Source organism: Rattus norvegicus, chromosome 19, assembly GCF_036323735.1.
Source record: "Rattus norvegicus strain BN/NHsdMcwi chromosome 19, GRCr8, whole genome shotgun sequence".
NCBI lineage: Eukaryota > Metazoa > Chordata > Mammalia > Rodentia > Muridae > Rattus > Rattus norvegicus.
Window position 1 is genome coordinate 26,960,654 of NC_086037.1, and position 10,361 is coordinate 26,971,014.

Below are 10,361 nucleotides of genomic sequence, written 5' to 3' on the forward strand. Positions count from 1 at the left end.
CCCATCCCCAAAGAAAGGATATGGTAAGGCCAATGCTACTATTCTGTGAACTTCTGGCCTTTACTTTTAAAGTTGATTTGTGGCTTGTTTTTTGTTTGTTTATTTATTTATTTAGTGGGTAATATTATTTATTGCCAAAGTCAAACATCTGGGTTATATCCTGGGACCCACATGACAGAAGGAGAGAAATGGCTCCTGAAAGTTGTTTGGTCATGTGCTGCACACACACACACACACACACACACACACACACACACACACATACACACACACACAGACAGACACTCATACTCATACTCTCACTCATACACACACAAACTTTAAAGCAATAGTAATTTTTCTTAATAGCTTCTCGGCCTTTTGGCTAAGATCAAGTGTAGTAATTTTTCTTAGAGTCTGATATAATTGGTTCTAATACAAAGACAGCCTGAGTGTAGTTACTATATAATTAAATAGTACTCATGCTCTCAGGCAAAGAGTTTAAAGTTTATAGGTACCTAATAAACTCGCATTGGGACATATAAAGAACATTTAAATGTTCAGCAGAAATACAAAGAACAACTAATTTAATTTGTTAAAAGTGAAAGCTTATACAATTCTGAAGGTTTTTATGCTGGTTTTATTATACATGTAACTATGAAAAGAAAACATACATACTTGATCAATGAAATGAGGAAGAGTGATTTAATGAACAGAAAAGTGGATGGTACTTCAAAATTTCCATGATTACATATTATCTATTTAATTCCCTCCACAATAGCAAGAAACGGACATTATTATTTATGCGACATTACAGATACATAAACCGAGAAAATATTGTTTGGCCTGATTTTCTGAGCTTTTTAAAGGTTTAGTTAATTGACAGAGCTGTGCTTTAAAATTAGGGTCCATATTCTTCTGTTTTAAATGTGTGACACTTTTCTCTTTTTTTCTCCATCTTTATTAAATTGGGTATTTCTTATTTACATTTCAATTGTTATTACCTTTCTGGGTTTCCAGGCAAACATCCCCCTAACCCCTCCCCCTCCCCTTCTCTATTGGTGTCCCCTCCCCATCCTCCTCCCATTGCCACCCTCCCCCCCCAACAAGCCCCTTCACTGGGGGTTCACTCTTGGCAGGACCAAGGGCTTCCCTTTTATTTCTAGTGGGTGCTGCTCTCCCTGCTCCGTGGGAAGTGGATGGGGGGAAGGCCCGGGCCTGAGGTGAGTTGGAACTGGGGTAGAAAGGCATAGGGCCTCCTAGGTGAGAATGCCAAACCACCACTGCTGCTGCAGCCACCATGGAGAAGCCCTTGTTCCTGCTGCAGGGAGGAGAGTCTGGTGCCCACAAGATGTCTGAAGGGGAGCTGAGAGTGGACAGCTTCATCACCCGCCTGCTGGAGGTATGAGGATATTGTCCGGGAAAAATTGTGCAGATGACTGGAGCAGAAGTCCGAGGGCTGTGTATCACGTCTCGTGAAATCTTTCTTAGCCAGCCAACAGCTGTGAACACAGGTTTCTTTTGGAGAGCAGGCCTGTGCAGGCCCAGAACCTAGGTGGGACATTCAAGCTACCCTTTTTCCATGGCCAATCTCAGATCATATTCAGAAAGTATTTCTTGGGCTAAAGAGATGGCTTAGTGGTTAAGAGCACTGACAGCTCTTCCAGAGGTCCTGAGTTCAAATCCCAGCAACCACATGGTGGCTCACAACCATCTGTAATGAGATAGGATGCCCTCTTCTGGTGTGTCTGAAGACAATCACGGTGTACTTGTATATAATAAATAAATAAATAAATAAATCTTTAAAAAAAAAGAGTATTTCTTCCAGGTGATGGATTTCCAATTTATGGAATTGAACTAACTTACTGATGGTGGAAGTGACACAGAGAGTTAAAGTACAGAAGGAATAATCCAGAATATCCACCAACAGTTGCTGTCACACCAGGACTTTTAAAAGCTCAGCTGCTAGAGAAGCAATGTAGTCTTTGGTTATTCTCAAGCTTAGGTCTTCTAGTCATTATAAGCTGACCATGACACAGAAAGAGTCATCTATATCAAAATAGAGAATAGTAACTAGATTCACACCACACTATCACATTACTACTGTATTTGAGGTTCTCAGTTAATATCCAAGAACCTGGAAGAGGCCTGGGCCTTGCTACACATACTCATAATTTATGTCCCCATTGTCAGCTGAGATTCTTCATGCAGCCTGGGGTCAAGGAGGTCATCCCACAAAGCACAAAACACCCATCTCAGATAAACATGTATGGTTTATTGAATCCAAAACATCCATGAATTTCAGGACACAATTAAATGTTGAAACCTAAGGATAATAGATATAGAAGAGAATTAAGATTTCTAGTTCATAGATCCAGTAAACACATTCAACAAATCATAGCAGCAAACTTCCATAAGGTAAAGAAAGAAAAGGCCATAAAGGTACAACAAGCCTACAAAACATCAAACTAATTGTACCAGAAAAATGCCTCCATTCACATAATAATTAAAACGCTAAATGCACAGATCAAGAAAGAACATTAAAAGGGGTAAGGTATAAATATCTAGTAACAAATAAATTCAGACGTATCTGAATTACACCAGACTTCTCAACAGAGATTCTAAAAGTCAGAAAATCTTGGGCAGATGTAATGCAGACACAGGCTCCTATATCCAGCATAATCCTCAATCACCATAAAAGGAGGAACCAGGATATTTCATGACAAAACCAAATTTAAACAATTCTTTTCTGTAAGAAAGCACAACTGAGGCTAATAGGAGGAAAACTCCAAGACAATGAACTAAACTATACCCAAGAAAAACCAAGAAATTAATCTTCTCTCAATAATTAAAAAAAAGAGAAGCACACAAACATAATTTCACCTATAACCAGAAAAAGAAGAGAAAGCAGCAATCATTGGCTTTAATATCTGACCAGATCCTCTTTCCCTAATCCCCAAGCTCCCAGGGGCCAAACTGCCAGCCAAAGTGTATGCAAGGATGCTCTATAGTTCAAGGTGAGGCCTGTTGCCCACCAAAGGCAGATCCTAGAGGTGTGAGGTGGGAATGGATATGTGTGGGTGCAGGAGCACTGTCACATAGGCAAAGCTGAGCAGAAATGGGATGTAAATTTGATGAGGGGAGTGTGGAAAGCAGGACAACAGTTGAAATGTAAATAAATAAAATAACCAATTAATAATAAATAGCCAAAAATAAAATAACAAGTAAAAAGGTAAATGAAAATTAAACCAAAGCAAACAAACAAACAAACAAACACCCCTGTAGTGTATTGGCCTAATGCTGCTTGTATTTTAATGCTAATTTGTAGAACGTGAGACTGGTTAACCCCAAATAACTGACCCTGCTCCCAGTTAACTGGGATTATAAAGAAGCCAACAGCCAACAGCTGCACAGCAGAGAGATGGGGGAGGGGAGCTTTGAGGGCTTTTCTAGAGAGGATCATGAGGAGGGAAGAAGGAGGAAGAAGCTGCCAGAGAATAAAGGAATAACATGTGTGATGGAGAGGAGAGAGGAAGATTACTGCAGCCATGGTTAAGGGAGAGGAGTGCCTAGTCCTGAGGGCTGTCCAAGTGGAACAAAAACAGCCAAGATGCTACACAACCTGTAAGAGTTAGCTTTATTGTTTGGAAAGTAGATCTGGTACCATGGAGGGCAGGCAGCTGCACAGCTACTGTGCTGACTAATGCACACTAAAAATAAATTTAACACAATATGAGTTACCAGTAAGACAGCTCTGTAGAGGATCCTAAAAGGATTACTTTAGTTTGAAAGGAAGGACAAAATACCAGAGAACACAGGGGATAAATTATTAAAACTAGGAAAGTTAATCAAAGAAGACTGTGAAAACCACAAAAATTAACAAAATGACAAAATTTAATACATAGGTTTAAATAATAATTACATATCACTAAACTCAATATCTAGGGTGGTGGGGCATGAATTCTGCCATGGTCTGAACTCAGAAAGGTGGGGTTGGGAGAAACATGTCTGGTTAAATAGTCCACCCACCTTGTGTCAATGTGATTTAATCTAGGGACAAAGAAGTGGAGCATCTCTCATGGCTTTCTTCTAACACCTTGAAAGGATCACTGGGGTGTGGCCTCAGTACTTCATACTTCTTGCTGGGTCAGCGAAACTCAGGGAAGCTTGAGATTGTCATAGCACAGTATTAGGATAGATATACTGAGTAGATGATACTAAGTTGTTCAGATGGTGATATCCATTTGCATGTGTTCTTAATGTGGACCTAAGGAAAGAGAGATCAAGGTCCTTAGAATAGAAGGAACATTCCCAGTCCTTTTCTACCATTCCAGACTGAAAGGCTGGTAGGGAGAAAGTGGTAAATAATAAAGAATTAATAGATGATGCTTTGAATGAAGGGTTGGTTTTTGTGCTGGTTTTAGACAGGGTCTCACGTATCCCATGTTGCCCTCTCCCTGGCTGGCCCGGTTCACTTTGAGCTCAGATAAACCTGCTTCCACTTTCCAATAGATAGTCTTACAAGAGGGGCCTCCGAGGACTGTGAGGACAGCATTAGCCATTGACAGTTGCGGTGTGCAACCCACAACTATAGTTTTAGCCACTTTGTTCCATGTCTACCAGCTATTTCAGATTGTTGCTGTTCTATGCCTGACAATCACGGACACAGAAAAATAACCTGATAGAGAGCAAGGACATGGTGATCACATCCTTGCCTCTGCTGTATGTTCTGGATGAGGTTTGTTAAAATTCCAATATTGCAAAAAGCTTTATATAGGGCCCATCACATTAAGGGTCACTATGCACTGTTTCATCTAAAATGGCCTAATCAGAACTGACCACCAGACAACACTTCCTGCGAAGTTCCTATGAGAAGCTTAAGTTTTTTGTGTTTTTTCTTCTTCCTTCCTTCCTTCCTTTCTTTCTTTCTTTCTTTCTTTCTTTCTTTCTTTCTTTCTTTCTTTCACTTTATAGGTTTAGAGGAATGTATTTTGGGCCACGGATCTGCCCCTAGTATCTTAGCTATGGATATGATCAATCAGTGTTAGTGTATGCATTCAATAAAATGTCCATTTTTGACTAAGGTAGATGCTTCTGTGTTTTGTGGGGTGACCCATTGTCAATGTCTAGTGAGTTGGGGCCCTGGGTATGGTCGCATACCCCAGGACACAGGGGGTGCAGAGCAAAGGCAGAAGAAACTATACGCAGTTGCAAGCTTTATTAATCCTTATTAAGCTAAGAATATGCATTACTACAATTTTCATTATGTCAAGATACCATAAGATCATTATTCCCAGGATACCAGGAACAATGAGGGAAGATTAAACAAAGAAAGACGAATAAACAAAAGCTTCTTCTAAAAATATTCATATAAAAAATCACCTTTCTTATTATAATCAAAATATACTCACCATTACCAAGAGAGCTTTAGAACCACTTCCACAGAAACGGGACACAGCAGAACATAATTTAAGGCCAAGTGAGAAAAACATTTTCTTCTCCAGGGCGGCATTCCAGCCCCTACTTGAATCTGTCACCAGGCCTTTCTTGACCCTGCCTGGGAGCTGCATCTCTATGTCTTAACAATTCCTTCTTTTTTCTTTTGTTTTAAAGTAACACTTTACATAACATAGCTAAAGGTCCTTGTAGTGGTTTAGTCAGGTAAAAATAAAGCAACATAATACATAATGTACATAAGATTATGGCAAAACTAGCTCCTCCCATGCTATGGAAAATCCTTTGAAGCCAAGCCTTGGGATCTAATCCTGTCAATTGATTAGCCAATAATTTCGCTATTTCCATAGGGGTAGTATCTTCTAGCTGTTTACCAAAAGACATTCGAACATCATATTTCAAGGCATTAATTACTTTTGAAGCACTTTCATTACACTCTAAATAGGCTTGAATTAACTTCCAATCATGTTCTGTGTCATTATCCATATATTTACTAACAGAAAAGTAGTAGGATTTCATCATGATAAGCATTATAAGCCCGATAACTGGCATTGGCCGCAGCAGAAGAAACCATGAGTAAAACACACATTGCTAAGAATAAGTGCTCAGCAGTAAAGGACTTTCCTGAAGGGGACAAAATTATTCCTTTCAGTGCTTAATCGCTTCACCTGACCCCACATAGGTAATAGGGTTGTCACTGCACGGATCCTTATCCATTGTTGTTTGTGGACACTAAGAGGAGCCAGGGCCTCAGTAATGGAGGACACCTCCTCATCTCCTGAGAACATCCATCAGGAGAAAATGTAGCTGGTTTAACTGGATTCCTTTGAGGGTAGGGAGCAGTTCTTATTATTCTGTGCTTGGATCCATCTCCCAGGTAACCAGAATAGTCTCCCATCCTGTAATGAGACAAAACCCTCTCCCCTATATACAATGATGTCCCTTCCTGCCATTCAGCATCCCGGGCAATTTTTATCCATACTGTCTGTTCCATGCCTTCTGGGGGGAAGTTCAACAAAGTGTCTATCGGCTCTTGATATAACTTCACCTTGTGGTAAATTAAGAAAATTAATAACGTATAATGCTTGTGCCAATATAGCTCTGGGACTGGTCTGCAAACTCCTTCAGGTTGCATAAGGCCATCTCTTTTCCCCCTTTTTAATTTTATAATTTGTCATTTCAGGGTATGGTGAATTCTTTCAACAAAAGCTTGTCCTTGTGTATTGTGTTCTGTACCAGTAATATGTACAATATGATATCGTTGACAAAATTGTTTATATTGATAAGAAATATATGTTGGTCCATTATCAATTTTAATTTTAGAGGGCAGTCCCATAACAGCAAAAGTTTCCAATAGATGCTGTATAACATGAGCAGTGCGTACTCCTGGCAATGGTGTAGCCCACACAAATTTTGAAAAATTATCTATGCTTACATCTATATGTGAAAGGCGACCAAACTCAGAAATATGGGTTCCATCCATCTGCCACGATGTATTAAGTTGCATCCTTCTGGGATTAATTTGAGATGGAACACATTTTATATGTGAAGACTGACACATAGGACAATTAGCAATAATTTGTTTGGCTTGAGAATAGGGAAGCTTATATTTAATATGTAAATATCCTGTATTGGCATGATTATGACTGTGTTCTTCTGGGGTAGCAAATGCCACTAATTGATCTACCATATGATTGCCAAGTGTTAAAGATTCTGGAAATTTTGAATGTGATCTAGTATGTGTAATGAATATTCTAGAGTTTCATAATAACAATAGTCCTTTAATATGTGAGAATAACATTTAATATAGGCTTAGATGTAGAAACAACAGCAGTCGCAATATTCTGTACTACTCCTACAACATAAGCGGACTCAGCTATAATATTTTTACATCATGAGTAAAATCCTGGAATACATTAATTACCGCTAATAATTCATTTTGTTGTACTGACCCAAAAGAAGATTCTTGTCCCCAAAATTAATCTTTGGTCCAATAAGCCATCTTGGTGTTAGAGCCATCTGTAAACACAGTAAAGGGTGATGGTAATGGATCAACAGAAATTAGTGTATTTATCAAATTTTTTTTTTGTTTTTTAATGCAATCCCACAATTTACTATGGGGAGGATGAAATTCAATATTTCCAGTGTAAGAAATCATGGCTAATTGAAAAACCTCAGACATCTGCATTAAATATTCCCCTTTATCTTTGCTTAATGGGAAAACAATAGCAGCACAATCATATCCCCACAGAGTAACAGGTCTTTGTATGCCTTGCTGAATAATTAAAGAAATTTGTTCCTCATAATTTGTTAATGTTTGGTTAAAGTTTTATTTAATATAAACCCATTCTAAAGGCAACTCATCCTGAGCGAAAGCGCCTGTAGGATATTCAAGAGTATTTAAACATATAATTTAATAACTCTATCTGGATCAATACGTGCCAAATATGCATCTTTCCATTTTCAGAAAAGATACCCTTGCATGCCTTCATATAAGCATTAATATCCCCAGCCTCCTTTATAGGTAATAATGCTCTCCTGTACTCTTCATTAGCATTTTCAAAAGCAAGCATTTGCAGCAGTTGTCCTCCAGCTTCCTCTCCTACCATTGTTCTTTCCAATGTTAATTTTAATATACATAAAAACTTAATATATGGTTCATAGAAAGCTACTACCTTTTTCAACCAACCAGTATCATCCTTTATAATAAGTGGGTTGGGCCACACCTTGAATCGATGCTGGCCTAATTATAGGAAAAGAAAAGGCAGGTGAATTCGTCATTATCATCTTGTGAATCTAATGGTCAACATGCCATCCTCGGGAAACGACTTAGAAAAACCTGCTTCAGGCAATGGTGCAGAGGGCAAAACTTTTACTTACGTTTTGTCTTAATGAAGCTGTAGCTTCTTGTTCTGTATTCGTTATTACCCTGTCTGCATTCATGGCCTTGAACACAGTAAAAATTACAGCCCAAAGAGACCAGAAATTGGAATCTTTTTGCTCTGCCTGACAGCCTTTTTCACCTTAACTTTCACTTTGACCCAGATATCAGAATCCCTGGAACCCTCGTCAGGGAACCATGGAGTTTACTCTTGCTGTCTCTAAACACTTTTCTAAACCAGACTGATAGACATGAATTCCCTGCACTCTTAAAGATGCTTAAGCATAGCGAGATGAAGAGAAGATTTATCTTGTCCCATTTCCTTGTAATAAATTGTACTTACCTTATATGACTGTCCAGACTTACCTTCAGGGACCCTGTTCCAGTGCCATAGGTCGACGTCTAGGGTGTTGGGAGCCCTGCGTCCGGTCGCATTCCTTTCTGTGTTTCCCGATGCTCAGTGGCCATGCCACTCCAGCGTGCTTTGAAATGAACCAGTCCGCCGACACCACCACCACCACCACCACCACCACCACCACCACCACCACCACCACCACCACTACCACCAATTTGGTTTTGTAAATAAAGTTTTATTGACATCGCCATACTCAGCATTTACATCCTGTTCAGTGCTGCTTCTGGCTGCAGCTGCAGGGCTTAAGAGCCACAGAGCCCTTTAGGCTCCCGGAGCTGAGAGCATTGACCTTTGCCTTGTTTGTGAAAGAGGTGACTGACCCCTGTGCTCGAGGTGGCCTTTCCGTGCCCTTTAACCCATAGCATAGGTCTCTGTGCCATCCTGTCCCTTTGCTATAATGTGCACTTCCTGGTACATTTCCGTTAGCTCTTGACATTTCCAGAGCATTGGGTCTTGCAAATTCAATTTGCATGGCACCAGGAATAGACCTGATAGCAGGGTGTGGGACACTCCCTATGGGGAACCCTGCCCAGGGGCATAAGCTTACTTTTCCAGTCAACTCCCTGAACAGTGAGCCTTTGTGGGACAAGGTACTTCACGACATGACTTGACCTCTCTGCAGTGCACCCAATCCCTGCTTGGCTCAGATGTCCCCCAGAGAGGTTGTGTGTGTGTCCCCAGTAGAGGCAGCACTCTGTGTGGTGGCATTGACATGGCATCCAGGAAAGTCAAAACCAGAGGGACTGTCGGGCAGTTGGAAGCAGATGTCTGCGTCCATTGCGAGAAGGATGGACTAGACACTCCTACAGGGGGTGAGCTGAGAAGCACTTCCTTGGCTTTTTCACAGCAGTGTAGGCTGCATGCCATGCTGTGTACCCATGCTGTGCTGAAGCCCCAGGCTTTGAGTCTCCCACAGCTGCTGTGTCCTGGGTCCAGGGTGGGATTAAGCAGACTTCAGCAGGAGAAAGGTGAAAACCCTGTTTGCAATGTGGGGATGGCACAGTCATAACACTCCTGCACATGAGGCACCTGACTTAGAGCCGTATAGCAGCTGTGACAAACCAGCTCTGGTGCCACTCATCTGCAATGCCAGGCCATGGGGGGTAGAGGCAGTAGGATCAGTTGTTTAATTATCCTTGGCTACACGGCAAGTTCGAGGCCAGCCTGGGCAACTTTGTCTATGAAAATAAGACAAAACTAGGTCTTGACTCTGAGCATCACTGCCTGTACCTGGCATGTTTGCCCCACCCCAGGGAAGAAACCCCTCTGTCCAGAGGCCATAACTGCAGGAGACCCCTGGCCAAGTGTCTATACAGCGCCCTGTTTGACTGGTCTGTGCTGAGGACCAACCACGCTCTCCTCAACAGGAAGGACATGGGAGAGGCTGTTTCTGTGAGGTCCCGGGCCCTGAGATGGCCAAGAATAAACCCTGTCCTTGGGAAAGCCATGGAGACTAGGAACCCAGGGGATCTCTGCAAACACCAGGGCTGGAAGGGGACTCTGATCCTCTACAGCAGCTGCTCTCAATCTGTGGGTTCTACATCAGAGCTCCTGCACACCAGACATTTACATTACAGTTCCTCACAGTAACAAAGTTACACTCATGAAGTAGCTCTCCAATAAGTTTATGGT

General features: G+C 41.1%; 1 non-coding gene across 1 annotated transcript; it reads left to right on the forward strand.

Annotated features, from left to right (window-relative positions):
* Positions 1-344: 344 nt before the first annotated feature.
* LOC134483729 (U2 spliceosomal RNA) lies at positions 345-532 on the forward strand. The gene has a single exon (XR_010060611.1). It is a non-coding gene; the product is annotated as a U2 spliceosomal RNA (small nuclear RNA).
* Positions 533-10,361: the final 9,829 nt, after the last annotated feature.